This window comes from Nipponia nippon, unplaced genomic scaffold (assembly GCF_047370975.1).
Source record: "Nipponia nippon isolate SJK-2023a ecotype South Korea unplaced genomic scaffold, ASM4737097v1 scaffold_2, whole genome shotgun sequence".
Classification (NCBI taxonomy): domain Eukaryota; kingdom Metazoa; phylum Chordata; class Aves; order Pelecaniformes; family Threskiornithidae; genus Nipponia; species Nipponia nippon.
The window spans coordinates 48,707,542-48,718,845 of NW_028262336.1; positions in this window are offsets into that span (position 1 = coordinate 48,707,542).

Genomic DNA, 11,304 nt, shown 5'->3' on the forward strand with positions numbered 1-11,304 from the left:
CAATACCTGGGTAATGTCACCGTGCAATAAGGTTGTCTTTCTTTTCTATGCCAGGCAGGTGAAGCCTTTACTTTCTGAACTACTGCCCTTTGCATTTTTAAAGGATTTGAAACTCATTAATCATGACTGATTCAAGAGACACAGAACTAGATTCACGGCTTTAGCGCCTGTGAAGTAAAATTGAGTTTGTAATTTGTCAGCTGTGTCACTTCACAAATTAAACTGTGGAGTCTCTGCTGAGTCCGGGGCTTTTGAAATCCCCAGAGCTTTCCTTTCTGTGGTCTGAAAAATACAGCAGTAGCAGTTAAAGCAGCTCTTTGTCTTGTGAAAACACACTGACTCCCGAAGGTTCATACAGACCCTGGAAAGATATTATGAATACAACAAGTATAGGGTTGTTTCATTGTCATTGAAACTGCATTTTCTATTAACTTATTTTAGGGAATGGGAATTGTGTTGGTTTTGTCTTTGGTTAAATAATTGTCCCAAAACAGGAACTGTTAGTTTGCAAGCTTCTGCGTGGAGCAAAGCTCCCAGCAGCTCCCTTGCCCTCCCCAGTCCTCCCTGAAGGTGCGTCACCCCTGTACATGTCTCCCCTTTCGCACCCTCCTGACAAGCATGGGGGCTGAGGCTGACAAACTCTTTGTCGCTTCCAACTGTTTATATATCATTTTTCCTGAAGCTGGTAGGCGGCACCTCCACCTTTCCAAGTCTCTTCAATGAGAACTATAGACCTCCCTTTCTGAAATAACTACACTCATATTTATGGGTTCAGAATAGGCCACAAATGTATTTCTGCTCCTTAGCTAATCAGACCTCAGTGAGTGTAAGGTGTGAGCATGTCCCGACTTCCTTGGAGTTAGACTTATTAATTCATTCTATAGAAAAGGTGAAGCATTCCTCAGGCCCTGGGAGTACCAGCTTACTCTCTTTGCTCACTGATTGCTAGAGGGGGACAACTTTGCCCACAGTTCCCAGTCATTTTTTAGCCATATAGACACCCTACCCAAAACCTCTTCCTCATAGAGCAAAGGTTAAGAAGTAGCTTTTTCTCTCTTTTAAGCTATAATTACTTTTAATATTTCTGAGTCTAGAAAATAAACAAAACCAGCCCCAAACAGTTCAACCCAAATCAAGCAAATTGCTCATTTTTCTTGCAGGAACATGACAAAACATATGAAAAATATTATCCACCAGTTGGGATATTGGGACATATTCTTTAGAGGTGATGGAAGAAATTCAATCCCCTCCTAGAATGAAATAAATAGATTCAATTTCTATCTTTGCTATCCCTGGTGCTTTGGAGATAGATCCTCCTCGGTTTTGCTGAATCTAAGCCTCTCTCTCCCAATTTATCCAGCAAGACTGTCTGACTTGAATTCAGTAATAGTTTCTCACTGATAGTGCCTTGGTACATAATAGCCTAAGACTGGATGTTTGGATTAGGGCATCCCTGGGGTAGGGACTGGCAGCCCCGGGGGACTGAAATGGGATCCTGGGCCATGGGCAGGATTGGGGGGAGCCCTGGCAGACTGGCATGGGGCAGTAAGGGCTGGTGATGCCCTCAGGGCTTGGATATCTGGGTAGCCATGTAAATTCTCAGCATCCATGGCATCCTATAAAGAGGAGATCTGTAGCTCCACCACGTTTTGTGCATGTCTAATTCCCCCCATTTGTTCTGCAAGAGTTTCCAGCTAATTTTATCTAAGAAAATGAACAATTGTTCCTTACTCTCTTCTTGGTACTCCCTTGATAGTCCTCTATCTCATCGTTCCCTCATAGTGTCCTTTTTTCCCAGGCCAAAGACTCCCAGCCTCTGTAGCCACTCCTTGGACAGAAGCTGAGAGACCAAAATATTGTGATTCTATTTGTAAATAAAGTATCCTCTCCCCGCCAAAAAGAAAAAAAATGGCCAGAGCTATCTAATGCTTCCCGGCTGCTTTCCTTGTGTGCCCTGTAGAGTTTCTCAGATACTTCTCTGTTCCTAGCTCATTTAACCAGACAGATTAATCCAAAGAAATACCTGGTGAAAACACCATCAGCTCCGTTCCTGAAGGGGTTTTGCACATGCTTTCTCCGTTCAGTTATCTCATTCCATAAAAATGATCTTAATTGTTTTGCACTCTTACCCTGGATTAAATGGGGACTGCTATGTCCAAATCTCCAGCAAGGGGCACAGCACAGAGTGCTCTTCTTTTCCTGAGACATGGAGAAGGAATTGTGCCTGATCCCTGTGCACAGTCCTCAGTTTGTGTCTGCTCTTCCTTGTGCCTGGGCAGCTGAGCAGAGAGGTGGTCAGGCAAAGCATTTCTTTCCTGTTAAGCGTGATGATTAAAAGCCTCCAAATACCCGACTCTTATGAACCGGGACTGAAAGCCAGAACATTGGAAGAAATGTGGGATAGGAGTAACTGCACGCATTTCTAGCTTGGGAGGGTGAGATAGGGATTTGCTGCCTTTCCTCTGCCAAAGTGGTTCCCTGGGGCTGGCTGCAGGCACAGGCACAGGAGTCCACCTGGGGCAGGAGGGCAAGGGGCAGAAAAGCAGCTGCCATGGGGGCTGTCAGCCCGCTGCCTTTGCCTGCTCCTCCGGACAGTGTTAGGTTTAGCCAGCAGATGGTATTGCTGGCACGTACCTCTGCAGAAAATTTTTGCGAGAGGAATAATCAGGGGAAAAACTGAGTGAGGATAGTCACAGTGCTGGGAGCAAACACAAACTCAGGCTCACATGGACCAGGGAATCTCCCATCATTGCCACTTCCAGCCGAAAGCTGAGCAACTTTCAGTTTTTACTGTCCTACTATTGCCCAGCTTTTCTGCATCGATTGTCCAAAAGTGGAATTCAGCAGGATGCATACAACGCTCAGGGTTTCTCTTAACTGATGGATTAGCTGTGCTTTATATTTACCTTCCTTTTACGGTGAAGACTAATATTTTTACCGCTCATAGATGCTATGAAGAAAGCACTGGGCAGGTTTGGAGAAAATGAACACCAACTCGCTTGGTCACTGGTTGTCAATGACCTGGTAATTAGAGGTATCCTGCGGCACTCCCAGTCTTAGAAAGGTCTGCTCGATGACTTGATTTTTTACATAGCAGTTTGCTTAAGATATTTTTCCCCCAACATTCATTAACAGTTGACAGAAAAAATGTCACTTCCAGAAAACAGAACATCCATACCTACCGAAATTACATATAATTAACCAATTAGACACTGAAATCTGCCTCAGTGTTCAGAAAGAGTACTTACTGGAGTATAACACCCTTCAGAACCCCTTCTCTCTTCTAAGGAAATAATTACTGTTGCCAGCTTCCTAATTTCACAGGCTGGCTGTTACCGCTTTCTAGACAGCAGCTCTAGGCAAGAGTCCTTCCCGTAATTTATTTCTTGTGAGAGTGCTCCATGGAGCTCCTTGGAGACTTCTCCTAAAAAACATGCAGAACAGGATTTTACAAAGCCATTTGGTGTCGCAGCCAGGACTTTTCACATCTGTGCCCAAAGCTGTGCAGTGACTCTTATGTCAGGGAAATGTCTTATTTCCCTGTCCTCTCTACAATGTTTTGTTTGTACTGCTTTCCACGATCTACAGCCCAGGAGATGTACGCATTGCATATGATGATCTAATTCAACTTCATGTATTAGAAATAGATGCCTTCACATACTGATTACATGTAAGCTGGGCCTTTTAAATGTAATATATGCTGTGAAGTATTATGGCAGATCTTCACGCATCCTTCTAGGTAAGGTAATTGAGTAAGACATATAAATGACTGCCTGAAGATGTGCATTGGCTTTGTGCAAACGGAGGCAGTTACTTTGATAGTGCTCTCATTTCTCTGAATCTTATATAGGAGCTGCCTAGAATATTGCAAATATCAGTGAGAAAAAACGTAGGGGGCAGGAACGGCATCATAAACTTAGTGTGTTTGTGCTACTTCTGTGCAGCAAATTGCAGCTGGTTGATGTATATAGGATGCACAGCTCCTTCACCAGTTTCTTCTGGCTCCACAAAAGCCATAAAGGAAAGGAAACAGGAGCTCTGCTTTGCTCTCTATCACCTGCATGCTTCTGGGCTCACTCTATTAGAAATCACTCTTGCAGTCTGAGTCCATGAGAGGGGGAATACTGTAACTGGCTGGGTGGAAACCACACACCACAGAGATGCAAGCACTGAAGAGTTTCTGGTGCATTTAGTGTGGGTCCCTTCTTAAGTGATGCATATTTTAACACTAAGCTCCAGCTGTGGTCATCTTGAGGCTGCTGTTCCCTCAGCGGCACTGTATTTTGTGTGCTGGTTGGTAATATGGTGCACGTGGGCTGGGATGAACAACCTTGTTTCATATCACACATCAGCCTTTGAAGCTGCTTTGGCTGACAGTAAAAGCATAGTATTTTAGCCATTTTTGGCCTCCTCAGACTTCTATTAAAGTGTAGATATTCTAATATAACTAGGGTAGGAGGAAAGGTTTCTTGGTGGAATTTTGTACAGATGATTTCTGTTCTCTGTTCACTTTAAACAATTTTGTCTCTAAGATCCCATTCTTCCTTTCACTAATGTAGTTATTGACTCATATCTATAGAAGCACCTTGCCTCCTGGCTCCTTTTCCTGGCTTATTACATGTATTTATTGCTGCATTTCTCTGAAGCAATTTCATTAAATTCTGCTTTATGGTTATCCCAGAAATCTACTCTTAGTATACAGTGCCCTTTCATGCTCATAGCAAGTGCAAGTTCATTCTGTCTCTTCAATTTTATTAACCTCTTTCAACCATTTAAACATGAAAAAAAAAAACAGTTAAGTTACTGCAGGATTTTGCCTCTTTCCATTAACAGCAAAATAAACCTAATTTCCTGCAGCTTTCTGCTTTATAGCTCAAAGCTTTGGTGTGGATTACTTTTTTTGAGAGCCATTATGATTGCCCACAGGCAGAACAAGTTCAGTAAAATATCAGCTACTGAATCTCAAAAGAAACATTCATTGGGGAAAAACTTGCAGGTCTTTGTTTGCAGCATTTTGTAGTCATTTAAGAGGCATTTCTGTTCCTTTAGCCTCCTGAAAGGTGACCGTTAGCATTAGTATTTTTAAAGTGCCACAAGTATGAGGCATGAATGTGAACGTTGTTGAGGAATTTGAAAAGTACTTTTGAAAGAGTCCAAAAGACAGATAAAAAAAAAAAAATGCTGAGAATTATACATTGGCTCAAAGCCACTTTTGCATCCAAATCCAGGCAAAAAAAAAACCCAAAATAGACACCTGTAATTTTTGGTAACTATTGTTCATGCTCCAAATGACAGAGTTGTACAGCTTCCCTTGACATCCAGACCCTCAAAGCTATTTAAATGTCATCATACAAAAATTTTGCTTGGACCAGAGTGTGAATGAAAGGCCCTAGGGACTGACAGGTGGCCAGCCCTTAGTCTAGTGGCACGTTCACTGCCTTATGCAGTCCTGCTGCATTTTCAAACACATCTCAGGAATTAGTTGCAAAGAAATCCCCAAATTCCTGTTAATCCACAGTGTAAGGTGTGCACACATACCGTCCCTCTCCCTAGTAGTTCCTGGATGCCTTACATCCAGCTTCCATGACTATAGCAGACCTCCTTCCTCTGGTGTGTGGATGACCTGAGGATTTAGGTTCGCATATCTGCACTTGCATGGCGGCATTTCATCCATATGCAAATGCAGTACAAGGAGAAACTGGAATTAAGGATTCTCCTCTGGTGAGTGTTTCGTAATTGCTAAAAAGAAGCCCATGGTCGATTTAGCTTCACTGAGGCTGAACAGCATCTGGGTGCCACAGCACATCCTGATTTCTGCTCCACCTATTGCCAATATAAGGGACCAGACTGGAGAATGCTTTTGCTTTCTTCAGACCACTGTGACTGGGTGTCTTTCCCATGAGGAGAAAGGGAGGTACAAAGCAGAGATAGTATTTACCTGAATCTCACCCACCAAAGAGGCAGAATGATGTTTTGTGCACATCTGAAATGTAGTGGTATGGTCAGATTGTAGATGTTATTCTCAATACAGTTGAGAATCATAGGATGTTGTTAACAGTCCTTATCTACCTAAAGAGTCCAAAGCTTTTGTAAGCTTATTTATCCAATAGGTGAGTAAGGAAGGAAAGGGTGCCAAGTCGTCATTAAAGGAATCAGAACAATTTGGCTGGTTTGTTTCATGAAGTATTGGATGTCATGCTTCTCCCAAAGAAAAGAAGAGAAAACATGAAAAAACCATTGGTGGAGAAATGAAAAAGAAAAAACATTTGTCCTACAGCTTTGTTGAGGAGGAAAAATGTCAACGGGATAATAAGCACGATGTAATCCATCCACCCACCCTTCCCTTGTTCTCCCCTCTGTTTATAAAGGGAAACCCTGGAGGCTTTGCTGGTCATTTGTGCTTTGCACAAAAGCTTTAGCTATTTTTCCAAAACACATATTTTCACCTATGGTATCTTGACTTCAAGACTGGGGTTTAGATTAATGCACTGTGTAGTACAGTTAGGTGTGTTTGGAGAGTGCTCAAGATACCACTGCTCCAAAATCAAATTACCCAAATGTTCAGCAAAAAATGGACACTGGGAGAACATAGCAGCATTACTTTTGAGACAGGACTGGCTTCACCTGATCTCCAGCTGCAGTTTAGGACACTGACTTTGATGTTTAAATACTTAGGTGCTAAGGCCCCAGGTGCAAAGTTCGCTTGGCATGACTGTTTCCACTAGCACCACTTCTTGGCCACTGAGAATGCTGTGAAGCATGTTCCTGCAGAGCTGAAACCGTGGGGCTTTGTCACACAAGCACATTACTGGGGGTAAACCACAGTAATACAATAAAAAGAGTGTGATTTAAGGATGTTTTTCTGCATGGATGGTGAACTACCTCTTTAATGGGGAATATTATACAAACTTATAGAGTAAGATCTCTCCTTTTTAGCACACAAGTCCTTAACCCAAGGATCTCACAGGGCAGACACCCCAGCTAGAGTTTCTTGTCACTACCCTAGAGAATAGGTACTAACTTCTCCTATATGGATTCTCTGGTGTCTAATAATGTCTAGGTAGCAACCTTGTTCTCTGAGTGGACACAGATAAGCTACAGCTGTGCTAATACATATGCTGGAGCCGTTTGCTGATTCGGGGGCCAATAGAATGGTAGAATCATAGAATATCTCAAGCTGGAAGGGACCCATAAGGATCATTGAGTCCAACTCTCTTCTCCTCGCAGGACTACGTTAAACTAAACTGTTTGACTAAGCGTTGTCCAGATGCTCCTTTCACTCTGACAGGCCTGGTGCCGTGACCACTTCCCTGGGGAGCCTGTCCCAGTGACTGACCACTCTCCATGAAGAACCTTTTCCTAATGCCCAACCTGAACTTCCCCTGATGCAGCTTCATTCCATCTCCTTGCGTCCTATCGCTGGTCGCCAGAGAGAGGAAATCAGCACCTCCCCTTCCAGTGTCCTTCTCCCCCCCACCGCAAGGAAGCTGTAGGCTGCGATGAGGTCACCTCTCAGCCTTCTCTTCTCCAGGCTGAGCAAACCAAGTGACCTCAGCCACATCTCCTAAGTCTTACCCTCGAGACCTTTCATCATCTTGGTCACCCTGCTCTGGGCACATTCTAATAGTCTGATGACCTTCTTATATTAAGGCACCCAAAACTGCACACCGTACTTGAGGTGGGGCCGTACCTGTGCAGTACAGAGTGGGACAGTCACCCTGCCAGGCCCCTATAATTAACCTCTCCCCCTCCAAAAAAAAGTGACTGCATCAGCAATTAGGACTGGTCCCTCTTGGTCTTCACTAACTCCCAAACCAATCCCTTTGAGGAACGCTGCTTTCCTAACAGTGTAACAGTATGGGAAATTATTTTGAGTTTGTGTTTCTGGGAAGTTCTCTCTATAACACACTGGTACAGATTTAGCTATAGAGTTTCTCCCCTCTGCCTGGCCAGCTGTTTTCATGATATGTTAGACATGATGGGTTAAAAATTTAATGGGCAAGAGTGATGGCACATACATGTCATGTGCTTGCATCTCTTTCAGAAGTCATGCACTGCATGGAGTGTGCATGTCCCTGTGATATCTCAGGTGCCAAAATAACAGGGAGGACGAGAGACGAGCCAGGGAGAAGGAAAAGGAGGAACTGTGGGCCATTAAACAGGCCTGTGGATGTTCTCCTGTCCCTTTCCGTGAGGGGCTGTGGCAAGCACACAGGTTAACCCACCCAGCCAGGCAGGCACCGAAACTCTGTCACCCTCAGGGCTGGCCTTCTTCAGGAGAGGACTGAGCTCCAGAAGATGTAGCTGGATGAGAGCTTTGGATGTTAGTGGTGGGAAGTTTACTGGACTTAACCTGAATACTACTGGGAAAGAAAGCACCAATGTTTCACAAGCTTTTCTTTAAGTCTATAGTTTTTTTAACGTGCATGAAGCAAAAGAAATCCTTTGAAATTATTTCTCCTCCTTTTTTCTTCTTTCTAGTGCATTTCTTACTAACCCATACCAATGAATTATAATCACAAGAACTAAGGCTTCGGGATGAATCCCAAAAAAGCTGGGCAGTGCTAGGAGTAATGCTACCCCTTCAGCTTCAGCTCAGTTTCCTTGGATCTATGAGTCCTGCCATGGTCTTTAACTATATGATAGCTGTTCTTCCCCTAGACCCTGCATCCTCACTGCAGATTTGTGTGGAGTAATGTGGTTCCTTCTTATTGCTCAGCATATTGGCACCCTGCCTCATTCATTGTAGGCTATTCAAAGCATGCCCTAATGATAAGGTTATTAAATTCCTCCAGCACTTTTCTTTGGGACTGATCACTGCCATGACTGTCTTCTACACAACCATTAGTCAATGCATTGTTACAGTTCCCCAGCAAGGAGTCCCCACTGTACAATCAGGGAGCAGAGTCACAGCAAGGTTCCTAATTTTGGATGCCCATTTGAGGTATCTGGCATCTTTTTTTCCCCAGCTGTTTAGTATTATGTAACACTGTAAATACTTAAATATGCAGCTGGTTTTCATTTCAGTTACAAGTGTGAGGAAGTTATTGATAATCAAGCTAGATGTAAAGAAAATGTATGCAGAATGACTGTTTCTTTTTAAATACCATGTCTATGTATCTTGCCTGGCAGTATGTACAGAGTAGTTGATAAGGGCAAAGCAAGACCCACATTTCCAGGATGGCATACAACACCCTGCACCAGGATCTCATCCTTCCCTCAGGAAATGCAGCTTCCAGCTCCCATGAGAAATAAATCTTACAGGACTAAGCATCTCTGAAGTCCAGAGGACCAGAGGGACAAGGAGTGAATGCTGGAGATGGAGCTGCTCTTCTGATAGTTGGGGATTGTGAGTTCCACTCCCAGTCCTGCAAAGGCTATTCTCACCACAACCTCTGAGGTCTCAATAGACCGGCATTACCACAATTATCATAAGACAACAAAAAATGTTTCTGCAAATACATTAACAACAAAAGGAGAGCTAAGGAGAATCTCCATCCTTTGTTGGAAGAGGACAGAGGACAAGGAAAAGGCTGAGGTACTTAATGCCTTCTTTGCGTCAGTCTTTAATAGTCAGACCAGTTGTTCTCTGGGCACCCAGCCCCCTGAGACAGAAGACAGAGATGGGGAGCAGAATGAAGCCCCCATAATCCCAGGGGAAATGGTTAGCAACCTGCTACTCCGTGTAGACACACACAAGTCTATGGGGCCAGATGGGATCCACCTGAGGATACTGAGGGAGCTGGTGGAAGTGTTCACCAAGCCACTTTCCATAATCTATCAGCAGTCCTGGCTAACTGGGCAGGTCCCAGTTGACTGGACATTAGCAAATGTGATGCCCGTCTACAAGAAGGGCCAGAAGGAGAATCCGGAGAACTACAGGCCTGTCAGCCTGATCTTGGTGCCGGGAAAGGTCATGACGCAGATCATCCTGAGTGCCATCATGTGGCACGTATGGGACAGCCAGGTGACCAGGCCCAGTCAGCATGGGTTTATGAAAGGCAGGTCCTGCTTGACTAACCTGGTCTCCTTCTATGACAAGGTGACCCGCTTAGTGGATGAGGGAAAGGCTGTGCATGTTGTCTACCTGGACTTTAATAAAGCCTTTAACACTGTTTCCCACAGCATTCTCCTGGAGAAACTGGCTGCTCATGGCTTGGATGGGCATACACTTCACTGAGCAAAAATCTGGCTGGATGGCCGGGCCCAAAGAGTGGTGTTGAATGGAGTTAAACCCAGTTGGCGGCCGGTCACAAGTGGTGTTCTCCAGGGCTCAGTATTGGGGCCACTTCTGTTTAATATCTTTATCAATGATCTGGATGAGGGGATCAAGTGCACCCTCAGTAAGTTTGCAGATGACACCAAGTTGGGTGGGAGTGTTGATCTGCTGGAGGGTAGGAAGGCCCTGCAGAGGGACCTGGACAGGCTGGATCGATGGGCTGAGGCCAGCTGTATGAGGTTCAACAAGGCCAAGAGCCTGGTCCTGCACTTGGGTCACAACAACCCCATGCAATGCTACAGGCTAGGGGAGGAGTGGCTGGAGAGCTGCCTGGCAGAAAAGGACCTGGGGATGTTGGTTGACACCCTCCTGAACATGAGCCAGCAGTGTGCCCAGGTGGCCAAGAGGGCCAATGGCATCCTGGCTTGTATCAGGAATCGTGTGACCAGCAGGACCAGGGAGGTGATAGTGCCCCTGTAGTCGGCACTGGTGAGGCCGCACCTCGAGTACTGTGTTCAGTTTTGGGCCCCTCACTACAAGAAGGACATTGAGGTGCTAGAGTGTGTCCAAAGAAGGGCAACAAAGCTGGTGAAGGATCTAGAGCACAAGTCTTATGAGGAGCAGCTGAGGGAGCTGGGGTGGTTTAGTTTGGAGAAAAGGAGGCTGAGGGGAGACCTTATTGCTCTCTACAACTACCTGAAAGGAGGTTGTAGTGCGGTGGGGGTCGGTCTCTTCTCCCAAGTAACGAGTGATAGAACGAGAGGAAATGGCCTCAAGTTGTGCCAGGGGAGGTTTAGATTGGATATCAGGAAAAATTTCTTCACCAAAAGGGTAGTCAAGCACTGAACAGACTGCCCAGGGAAGTGGTTGAGTCCCCATCCCTGGAGGTGTTTAAAAGACGGGTAGATGTGGTGCTTAGGGCCATGGTTTAGTGATGGACTTGGCAGTGTTATGTTAACAGTTGGACTTGATGATCTTAAAGTCTTTTTCCAACCTAAACAATTCTATGATTCTATAATTCTACCAATGCTACTTTCTCTTCCTCATTCTCATCCTTTTCCACTGCTATTTTTTCGTATCCCCTT